Here is an 11,888-nt window from a genome sequence, read left to right as displayed (position 1 = left end):
CCCCACCCGCTAGGTCCTGCCACTGGACACTGCCCTCCTCAACCACTCCTTTCCTCACTGTCTCAGTCCAGGACACAAAACAGCAAAAACAGAAAATGAAGAGGTAGGCACACAGGCTGAGCTACTTCCAAGCAAAAACGAAAATAATTTTTGACCTCCATTTTCAAAATACTGTTATTTCTTTCTCTAAGACACTGCAAAGAGGCCCAGGCTGGGAAAGCTAGGACACATGACTTAAATGTCAGTCAGGTTCAGGTCACCCCTGAAAGGAAGCAGGCTGCTCGGTGGAGTGGTGGAAGGTCTGGGCAGTCTCTTCAAATTCTTTCTGCTTGCTGTTGGTCTCCTTGGCAATTTTGTTCTTGGCTCTTTCTTTGTCCAGTTTCCATTATTCGCTGAGGGTTAATTCTTCAGACTGCTTCTTGACAGTAAGGAAGGCACACCCAGGGGAGTGTTTCTTATGCTCCTCTATGGTGTCATCGGGTCCACAGCCTTCCAACTCCTTAAAGCAGAAAAAACACTGGGCCAAGTCAGGCTCATTCTCTGTAGGGCAGTGGATGAAGCCAGCTTCTGCCATCCGCTTTGGGGCACAGGAGCAGCCCTCCAGGAATGGCCAGTTCTTGAAGGTGGAGATGCGGTGGTCCATGAGATACAGCTGCCAGGTCTGTGATTCAAGGGCAGAGTTGATTCTAATGCTTTTCCTGAAAATGGTGATAAGATAGATTTGACAGGCACATTTTAAACTTCCACTGTGTGGCCAAAAGTCAGATTCTCTTGCTTATTTGGTTCATATACCAAGAGTGTTAGCCAAATTCTAAACATTTTTCTACACAGTTATATTCCCCATGAGACAAATGTAAAAAGTTACTTTTTGATATTCAGTGTCACTGATTTGGGTTTATTTTTTAGCACATAAATGGGGGCCATTTTGTAAAAGGTAATGATATTGTATTGTAGGTAAAATACAAAGTGTCTAGATCTAATAAATAGACGATTTTACATTTACCTCAGGGGAGGTCAGTCCCTTTCACAGGCTCACCTAATTGGACAGGCCAGCTAGAATGCCCTCAATATCTTAATGTCAACTCATTTATATCATATTTGCATCTGCAAAATGACTTCATAATGGTACCTGGATTAGTGCTTGATGGAATGGCTGAGAGAAGATGTGAGGACATTAAAGTGCAGGACTATTGGGATCATCCTAGACCACCTCTGCCAGAGACGCACAGGTTTCCAGAGTATCAGAGAGGTTGTGTTCTCACACAGACTGAGGCAAAATTGCTTCCAAGCTCACATAGTATATTAGCAGAATCCCTTTCTTTCTGGCTATGGAATTGAAGGCGTTGATTTTTGTTGGCTAATGGATGGAAAACTCTCCCCTGTCCCTGCCTGGTAACTCTCCTCACAAGAAGTTGTTCATAATGTAGTTGCTTGACTCTGAAGGCCCACAAAAGAATCCCCCAAATTCAGTGTCTGCTAAGACTGGGTCTTACCTCATGTCATCTAATCACAAGACTATTAGACACTCACCTTCCATATTCTGCAGGGTCAGAGAAGAAAACTATTTTCTGTATAAAAATATGTCCTATACCCTTAAGAGGTGAAAATTCTAAAGATCATCCTCCCACTTAGAAGAATTTTAAAGGTTTTATTGTGATATGCCTGTGGCAATATCAAAACCTTAGAGATAATCTATTAGAAGTCTATACATTTTTATCTTAAATTCATTGCTTTATATGAAACCAGTGCCTCTCTAAGATGCAGGTGTGTAGGAGAAGGCATTTAATACAACTCATAAATAATCTGCCGTTTCAATTAGTGATTCTTTGAGAACAATTGGAAATAACTAACCCTATAGCTGCTCCCATGCGTCTGTCTGCTTTGGAATTTTTTTCTTCATGTTAGCAGCAGAGTGGAAAAATTTGTAGTTGTCTGTCATAGGCAAACATGAATATATGTCATCAATATCACCATAGTGTTGTTTGGCTGCTTTTTTCCCAGGAATAGAAACTATGTCAAGTGTAGATTAATTTTAATAGGAATCAATGGCTCCTTAGTTCAATTCTTGTTGACAAGCAATACTTTCTGAGCCATGTGTTTCCAGTTTGGTGTGTGTAACTAGTAGCAATTTCTACATATTTACACCCCTCACTCATTAACTTCCTCATATTTTATTTAAATAGCCATTTATATCAGCTGAGGATTTATTTTTAGAAAAGCCCATTGAATGGTTCTACAGGCAAGGCTGTATAGTAGATACTCAATACTTTTCAATTTTTTTTAATGTTTCTATGGAAGAGAAACCATTCCACTTATTTTGTGTTAGAGAAAATGAAAATTTTCAAAGGGTTTAAGAGTCTCTGCAGGATGCATGTATGTGATGAGTGAGCACTGGAAAACATCATTCAAAAGTAACTATTATTTATTGTTTATCTTTCAAATGCCAGGTGTTTCATAAGGGGCTAATCATTTCATCTCTCCAAACCTGCATAGAGAGATATGCTTTTAATTAAGTGGAATTTACCTCCATTCTTCTTTATACATACAAAATTCATCAGATAATTATCAGCACATGATATTGTGTTGTGCTATGATAATTTGGCAGCCTAGCGTGGGAGGGAATGGATGCCACTTAGTCTCTCTCTCTCTTTTTTTTTTTTTTTTTACAGAGATATTAACATTCATAGCTTTTATGGCTGATCACAACTCAGCATTTGAAAACTTCTTATGCTCTGAGTAGTTTATCATAAGCAGACATTTTGGAAGGTCCCTGTAGGCACACAAGAGTGCTTCTGGTGAATCAGACCAACTATATTTGCATGTTTCCTAATTTTTTTCTGATTTAAATGACAGAAAAATTGTCGAGGCATATATAAAAGTCAACCATGTACTCGTTGCTGATATCTATCAGAAATATGCTCCTAATTCAGTAACTTTGAGAGAGTGTTATTTTTGTTATTATTTTGTTTTGTTCCATTTAACAAAATTTCAGATTTCAAGTAAGCTCTCAACCAAGAAAATAAGCATGCTCTGTTTATGCACACATGGTCAGTACACTGTGGATGGGCTTGGATATGACCTCAACAGGGGTCCCAGGACAGCATTCAAGTATGACTTTGAATGTGAATGACAGTTCCTCTGAAAGGTCAAAGCTTCCTCTATTTAACAGTCAGTCTTCTTTGTTGTATTCATTCAACTCCACTGAGAGCAGTGAGTTTCATCCCTCTGCTTCTTTTTTTCCTTTTCTTAGTACCAAGCACCCTTTATTAACATGCATATAGGATTTTCAAGCACTGTGCAATCCAGTCTATAAAGATTCTCCCTTTTGAAACAGGATCTGGCAATGTAGCCCAGGCCAGCCATACACATCAAACAGTCCTTCTGCCTCAGTCTTCTGAATGTTTTGATTAAAGTCATGTGTCACCATGCTGGCTCCAGCATTTTCTTTTAAGCTATTCTAATGAACAAAGTCCTTTTCTTATAGTGTTGCACAAGTAGAGTGCTTACAGACTTCTAAAAGGATGAATAAGTCCACTATTTAGAAAGATGCTTTCCAGTGAAAGTGATCTTCAAGCAAATGTTTTATCAGCAGCATATAGTAAAGACAGTGATTATTCCTTGGATAATGTTTATATATTTCAAAACTAACTCTGAGTTTGATGTTAATCAAGCTTCTTGACAAAGGATGATTCGTCTTCTTATAGCAGCTACGTTAGTTAAATAACAACCCCACATTGCATAAAATTGGATCTGTGATTTGAATGAAATCCGAGTTATGTCTTAAAAACACTTGCTGGTTCATCGAGCAAACTAGCAGAATAGCAAACATTTAAAAAGTAAATAAAATTAAAAAATAGTGAAAAGACAAAAGGTACTTCAATTCTCAGAGCTCAAATGTTCCTATGCAAAGTAAGTAACAATGTATATATAAGCTCATAATCCCAAACAGATTACACACACACACCTCCATCTCTGTCTTTGCAATTCCTGCTTTTGGAGTGTCTCATGTGACATCAGCTTCCTGTTTAGAGAAATTGAATTATCTGACAGAAGGTAGTTGGGCTTTTGTTAGACAGCTATTGTTTGGTACTCAAGGTTAGTACACTAACCTTCATCAGTCCTCCAGGTGCCTCAAAATCCTAATCTACAAGAATTGAATCAACAAGATCTCCCTGCCTCCCACCCGGGGAGGAAACAGAATGTGGGAACATAAAAAATCAAAGTATTTGCACTCTGAATCTAGGTTTGAACTGTGTAGATGATTCTGCTTCAATGTCTTCTCCTATTTGAGTTCTCATGCTGCAGTTGCAATTCCTCTCATGTTTTTATTAATCCTTTTGCTCATACTTATACATGATAACGCCTGTTTCCTATTTCTGAATGTAGAATAATTATTTATATGCTGTTTATTTCTTTAACCCTAATGGCACTTATATAGCTAATCACTTCATTAAATTCTTCATTTAATTTGGTTAGCTGTTTTCTAAAGGTAGGCTTGGTCCTGGGGGAGGGAGAAACCTTGATAAATGAGAAGCTGTTAAGTCATGGAAGCTTACTCATGAAATGGGCTGTAGAGTCCTTGTTCTTTCTCTGTTTCCTGTCTCATGATGCCTCATGCTCTGCCTTTTCTCCTGACATGATATGCTTGACCCTTGCCAAACAACCAAAGCAAGTGGGTATCTGATCTTTAACTAGACATTCCAGAAATAACTATGGTCTGAAATATTTCATGCATTAATTTGCTCAAATATTTGGTTACAGTTAATATGATGCTGATTAATAAATATATCTTAAATTATCCCTTTTAAATGTATCCTTTTTGTATTTTGATTTCTTAATACAATGAGCATAAAACTTCGATGCCATTGACAAAAGCCTTTGTGTCCTTTTTCTAATGAAAAATATAAACCAAAAAATAAAGTAGAGGAGATGATCAACACTAAAGAAATGCCACTGGAAATTATGCTGTACAATATTTTACTCTTAATAAATGTAATTGATGTGGATAATACTGTCATTTTCAACTAATAATATTGAATTTTTTAGCTTAATAATATCTATATAGAACTTTCTCCAGATAAATATTTGTAACTCGGGCCGGGCAGTGGTGGCACACACCTTTAATCCCAGCACTCGGGAGACAGAGTCAGGCAGATCTCTGTGAGTTCGAGGCCAGCCTGGTCTACAGAGTGAGTTCCAGGAAAGGCACAAAGCTACACAGAGAAACCCTGTCTCAGAAAAAAAAAAAAAAAAAGAATGTAAATATTTGTAACTATTAAATCTCATTGTGTGTTCTCTCATTGTGTGTTCTAACATATTCCAGTGTGCTCTTTCTTTTAAAGATATCCTAGCAAATAAAAATAGTAATAGAAATATTGCAAAAGGAGCTTGCATCTTGTAAAGAAAAGTTAAGGAAATCTTATTAATATATAAAAGCAACCTTTTATCACATACTCTATTTACTTTCAAATTATCTCTCAGCCCAGGAGTACTCTAGCCTGTACCCAGTTACTTATCATGAAATGTGTTCCATGTATTCCCATCTCACACAGTATCATTGTCTACTTCTTTCTGTTTCTTACCATTTCTCTGTTCTTGTCTCTTCTATCATAAATTTTATATTTTATGGATATCCCTCAGAAATCATACTAAAAAGTATATATCACTCAAAGAAACATGACAAAAAAATACCATGTTTATTTTGTTTCACTGTTGTAACATTAACCCTAGAAGGTATCACACACTCTAAGTAAATGCTCTGGGAGGGACCTGTGGCCTTCCCATCTTGTTAGTTTTAATTTTGAAGCATGGTTTTATTAGATTATAAAGGCTAATCTGAACTCATGCTTTGCGCCAGGCCGGTTCTGATGGCACAGGATAGGTAACCCCTGCACTTAGAACATTGAAGCAGGAGGAACACAAGTTTGAGGTCAATTTGGTTAATATAGTCAAATTCTATGAAAAAAAGAAACAAGCCCCTTAGGGCTAGTAATGTTAAGTTCAGTTTACTTTTTTTTCCCATAAAAAACAACACGTGAAATCCTGAAAAACCAAAAATAACAATTTCCAGGATTTTCACCATTTGAAATCTAGTGTTACATAATACTAATGAAGACAATGTGACATTGAAATCAGGGCTGACATACAGGAGGTGAAATATATTGAATAAAGCTGAGATTCTATTAAAAAACATGCATGTATTGATGGATGCATATCAAGATAATAAATAGATGATAGATAGATAGATAGATTGATAGATGATAGATAGATAGATAACTAGAAAGATGATAGAGAGACAATAGATATATAGAGGATTATACAGTTATACAACTCCCCAAAGCATAGAGAATAAATGACTATGTAGTGACCAACCCTACTGATATATCTACAATGCAAACTTTATACATTAATCTCAGAAAATATCTCACAAAAGGGGATGTAATACTGTAAGAGACAAAGAACCACAATGCCTCTTGCTAGTTAGTATCTTTTAGATATGACAAAAATGCTGTGCCTATGAATTCTCAGCAATAGAATTGCCTAACAAGACCTAAATAATGAATACACACATTGACAAGCCAAAGCAGATATGGGAATTTTCACAAGACCTTATAAAATTATACAAGCAATTAATGGCTAAAAATAGAGAAAGAATCAGTTTATTCCAGGGATAAACTCCTGAATAAACACACACACACACACACACACACACACACACACACACACACACACACGCAGCACTAAACTATTATTATTGTATAATACATGGTAATAATTACAGAAGAAGAGGCCATTGATTTGAAAGTAAGCTCGGAGAATGGGAGGAATTCAAGCAGGACAGGGAGGTATGGAAATGATGTATATGAAGAACTCATGAAATTTTGAAATCAAATAAATTAATAATAAAAAACAAGAAATTTTTACCTTATGGTATTTACATTATTAGGCTTCCAGTCTCATTTCATGATGGCCAATTTATTCATATAAAACCACTGCTTCTAAATTACAATTAAAAATGTAAAATGCTTTAATTCACTGTTTTGAACAAATTTAAATAAATAACAAAGGAGACAAGGAATAGATTTCCCTAAAGGGATCATAAATATTTGTATAAAATATTTGTACCATAACATAGAAAATTATAGAAAGCTTGAGAAAGGCATTAAACAAATAAGTAAGAAGAAAATTGCAGAGAGCTTTTTTTTTGTTTAATGAGTGAAAGCTTAAATGATAATCTATTAAGTTCAGGAGGGAAACATCTCAAACACCACATTGAAACACATGGATGATAAGGGGTAGAACAAAGAGCATGATGTTTGAGGAGTGAATAAGGCTGCTTGGTTTACACACTGATTCAGAGAGCTCTTGAGCAACCACAATTCAACTTAAATTAAGTGACATGGGTGGTAATTCAAATTACCCCCTGTTTGGGAACAAAGGAAAAAAAAAACCTTAGTTTTATGGAGATGGGAGATGTTAATCTAGCAGAATGTTACATGGATAAACATTTTTGGTATCATATTTCTAGCAGTCTCTTCTACCGTGGAAGAAGCAGAGACACAGCTGTGCCCAAGGTTATACCTTACATTAACGACAGAACAATAGCAGAAACATTCATCTTATTTACAGATGAAAGGACCTGCACCCCCAGAGAACCTATCATCTTTGCTGAATGTTATTCTAGCTTCCTCGATACTCATGTGAAGTATTATTGTTACACACTCTTGATACAGCTTGATGCTTTCCCTGAAGCTGTTGATTAATTACCAAGAACCATCAAACTCTACAGTGACATCCCCTAGGCAAACACTCCCTTCCGGTCTGAAATGACAATCTGGGTGAAGGTCTGGGACACTCCACGTTCTCTGACATTGTTGGCTGCAGGGCTCCTCTGCCTGGAGCTGCTTCTGTGGAGGCGAGTTGATTTTAACAAACAAGACACTGCTCCCCACCAGCGCGCCTGCTGTTGTTCTTGTTCCCGATTCTCCCAAGGCAGGATCCTCCATATGTTCACCTACCATGGCCCAGGACAGAACTAAATGAGTGAACAAGCCAAAGGGAGGGTCTGGGACCAAGGGAACTTAAGAAGAGATCTGGCATTGAGCCTAATCAGGCAACGGAAAAAGGGAAATATTGACGAATAGAATTTGTATCCTTGAATGCTACTGTGCTGTCTACTGAATTTCTTGTTTTGCTCTGTCAAGAAAATGACAAAAGTCATAATAGAAACACAGCTTTAAGATAAAATATTTCTATCAAATTGTGATCCATAAACCCATGAGAGCTGCAACTAATAGCAGTTAATACTAATAGCCTGCAATGGTAAGAAGTCATGTATCTATGAATGTCTTCTGAATTGCCTCTTTAAAAATATGATGTCTTTTGAAAACTTTCAGAATGGTTTTTAAAACTATTTTATGTACATGGTAATTGTGAAATAACATTATGACTCTGAACATATAAGTACAAAAAGAGATCAAATAAAATGCATAAAGAAATGACAGTGCATCCTGACTATCACATCTGAAATAGATGGGAAGGCATTCCCAGCTTTCTCTTAGAACTTCTGGCAAGTGTGTATTAGGGTGAAGCTTCATGTGGACACTATAAGCCAAAGACAGCATGTCAGAGTAACCAATAGGTGATCTGGCACAAAGTCGTCGTCTATTTTAGCTTTTGCACTCACCTTTGACTTCAGAGGATGTTATCACAATTGTGCTACAATCTAAGAGTCATAGTAACACAAATAACACAACCTTCAGAGCTGCAGACAAACCTTCATTTTGCTTTAAAGACTCCCCAACTTTCTCCTGATTCATCTCCCAATAGCTGTAACACATGTGTGGACTTGTATCTTGTTGTCTACTTCCCAAGGACAGAAACATTTCAGAATATTTAACATTTGGTCATTATAAAAATAGAAATGCACATTCAGTTACACAATGGTCCTTGTCATGATTCTAATGACCTCATAGATGTAATGCTTTAATGAATAAAATATCACACTTGGGCTCATACAAAATACATTTATGAGTGGTCATTGGTAAGATGGTAATTGAGACTCCTTAAGTTTATCACACAGACAACAGTTCACAGCACTGAGAGGAGGTGGGCTGTGAAAAATAAAACTAGCTTTTTTTCTGTAATCCCTCAGAAGGGAAGTTGTTGCTACTAATGATAGTTTGGATTCTATCTCAAAGACTGAAATTGGCATATCCTCTTGTGCTTTAAACATGGATGCCTTTTAAACTCTAAACTCATAAGGGCAAAGAAATTTTTAGTCATTATTATCAGTGCTTATAATGGTGCTAGGTATACTGTAGTGTGTCATTCAGATAATTTCTAAGGAATTACATTACAGAGTATCCTACTTTCCCCAAATTTTCTTTCTTTTTTTAATATAAGAGATTTTTTAGTCATTTTACATATCAGCCAAGGATTCCCCTGTCCTTCCTCCTCCCACCCCCCAGACTTCCCCCCCATCCCCCATTCCCACCTCCTCCAAGGCAAGATCTCCCCTGGGGAGTCAGCAGAGTCTGGTACATTCATTTGAGGCAGGTCCAATCCCCTCCTTCCTGCACCAAGGCTGAGCAAAGTGTCTCAGCATAGGACCTAGGTTCCAAAAAGCCAGCTCATGCACCAAGGACAGGTCCCGGTCCCAGTGCCTGGGGCCCTCCTAAACAGTTCAAGCTAATCAACTGTCTCACTTATCCAGAGGGCCTAGTCCAGTTCCATGAGGACCCCTCAGCTATTGGTTCACGGTTCATGTGTTTCTGCTAGTTTGGCTATTTGTCTCTGTGCTTTTTCCAATCATGGTCTCGATATCTCTTGCTCATATAATCCCTCCTCTCTCTTGCCAATTGGACTCCTGGAGCTCCACTTGGGGCTTGGCTGTGGATCTCTGCATCTGCTTCCATCAGTCACTGAATGAGAGTTCTATCATGACAGTTAGGGTGTTCGGCCATCCGATCACTAGAGTAGGTCAGCTCAGGCACTCTCTCGACCATTGCCAGTAGTCTATAGTGGAGTCATCTTTGTGGATTTCTGGAGACCTCTCTAGGACTCGGCTTGATGGTATGTGAAGGAACTATAAGTTAAAACTGGTGAAAAACTTAACAAAAAAGAAATTGACCAAATCCAGACATTAAATCATTGGAATAAAGTGATAAATTATTCCTATCCATTTAGTAGATCCATTTCATTAAAAGTCATTTTATAAGTTGTTCATTGGCTTCTTGATCTCATCAACTAATTAAAGATGCATTTGTTTTTTATATATTATTTAGTGGGCTGAACATTGAGTTCAGAGAGGAAACTGACAGCTGTTTATAGACTCAAGTGTATTATCAGTCATTCAAGTGTATTAGTTAACTAATGTTAGGAGAGAGAGAATCTGTTTTCTTTATATTTATGTCATCTTAAGTATATGGCCCCACATCCATGTGCATACAGACTATTCCAATTATACTGAGTGGCTTATAAAAATTAAAGACAGAAATTGGGGAAATGAGGACATAGGGGGAGACCCAGGAGGAGGTGAAACAGGGATAGCCAGGTGCACATTGTTAAGTACATTGCATTCATGAATTTCATCCCATATATATATATGTATATATATATATATATATATATATATAGAGAGAGAGAGAGAGAGAGAGAGAGAGAGAGAGAGAGAGAGAGAGAGAGAGAGAGAGAGGAGAGGGAGACAGAGAAAGACAGAGACATAGAGACAGAGACAGAGAGAGACAGACCGAGACAGAAACAGAGACAGAAAGAGAAGTCACAGATTTATTTTGCTCAGTAGCAGTGAAGTAATATATAGAAAACTGTTAAGGGTACTGTGAGAAATATATGCTTAAGAGCAGCCTAAAAATATTTCATTTAACATTTGCAACCACAGTATGTGGTTAAGGCTGGAAGGAGTAGACTAGATGCTTGTTCATTATTTTTGAAGCAAATTTAGCGCTGTGTGGTACACATTGTAAGAGTTCAGTAAAACTTACTTCTTTTGATTCTCACATGCTACCAAATGGCCCAAACAACTTGCTTTTTTATTATAATCCATTTTTAAATTCACACAAACCAATAAAGTGTCCTTAATTTAATTTGCCGATAAAACTTATTAGAGGTTTCACTTGATATTACCACCTGTCTTTGTCTAATCTGGGGCTCTATACAGTGGATATAGGAAACATTGGGAATCAATTCTTTCACAGTCTTACATCACTCATCTACTTTTCCTATTTCAATAAGTTTTCTTTATCTTGAGGTTAAACACAAGACCATTCCACACTGTGTATAAAATACTCATTGCTCTTTATTCTCCAGCCACAGTACATTCACTGTAGAAATCCCATCCTTCCCTATTTCTCATTTCTCTCTTGCTTTCCAATTCTGATCCTAGAGGATGGTACACTTCATAGAACGTCTCTTTTCTTCTCTTCTTGCTTCAGTGTGAGTATATTAAAACAGCCTATAATAATCTTCTTGTAGAGCAAATAGTCTTTAGTCTTACATATACCTAATATTCATCAGCCTCCTGGCTGCTGGGAGAGCAGACATGGGCCTCAAGCCCAGCTGTAAGTAATGTTATTTTCTGCCTGCTTCATAAGCCTTATTGTTTTTTACTGAAGATTCCATTCCTTTCTGTATTTCCTTTCAGACCCCATGTATAAATACATAAAAACTAATTGAATAAATTCTTAGCCCTCTGTAAAGTTAATAAAAAGCTATAGATCTTAGATGAGAAGGAATAGTAAATATTTAACTTACAGGTCCTTTTTCTTAAAACAAATACTTTGCTTAATACAGCATTACCTTTAGCACTTTTATCGCTCATAAAACTTTTATGTGTTTGAGCTGGGGGTGAAGGCACATGCCTTTAACTC

The 11,888-nt window shown here is 37.0% G+C and overlaps 1 pseudogene; it reads right to left on the bottom strand.

The window, feature by feature from the left end:
• Positions 1-256: 256 nt before the first annotated feature.
• On the bottom strand, positions 257-8,021 carry LOC114706287 (annotated as a pseudogene).
• Positions 8,022-11,888: the final 3,867 nt, after the last annotated feature.

The sequence above is a fragment of the Peromyscus leucopus genome, chromosome 5 (assembly GCF_004664715.2).
Source record: "Peromyscus leucopus breed LL Stock chromosome 5, UCI_PerLeu_2.1, whole genome shotgun sequence".
NCBI lineage: Eukaryota > Metazoa > Chordata > Mammalia > Rodentia > Cricetidae > Peromyscus > Peromyscus leucopus.
The sequence above is the reverse complement of the archived record's forward strand: the minus strand, read 5'-3'. Positions and strand labels throughout refer to the sequence as shown.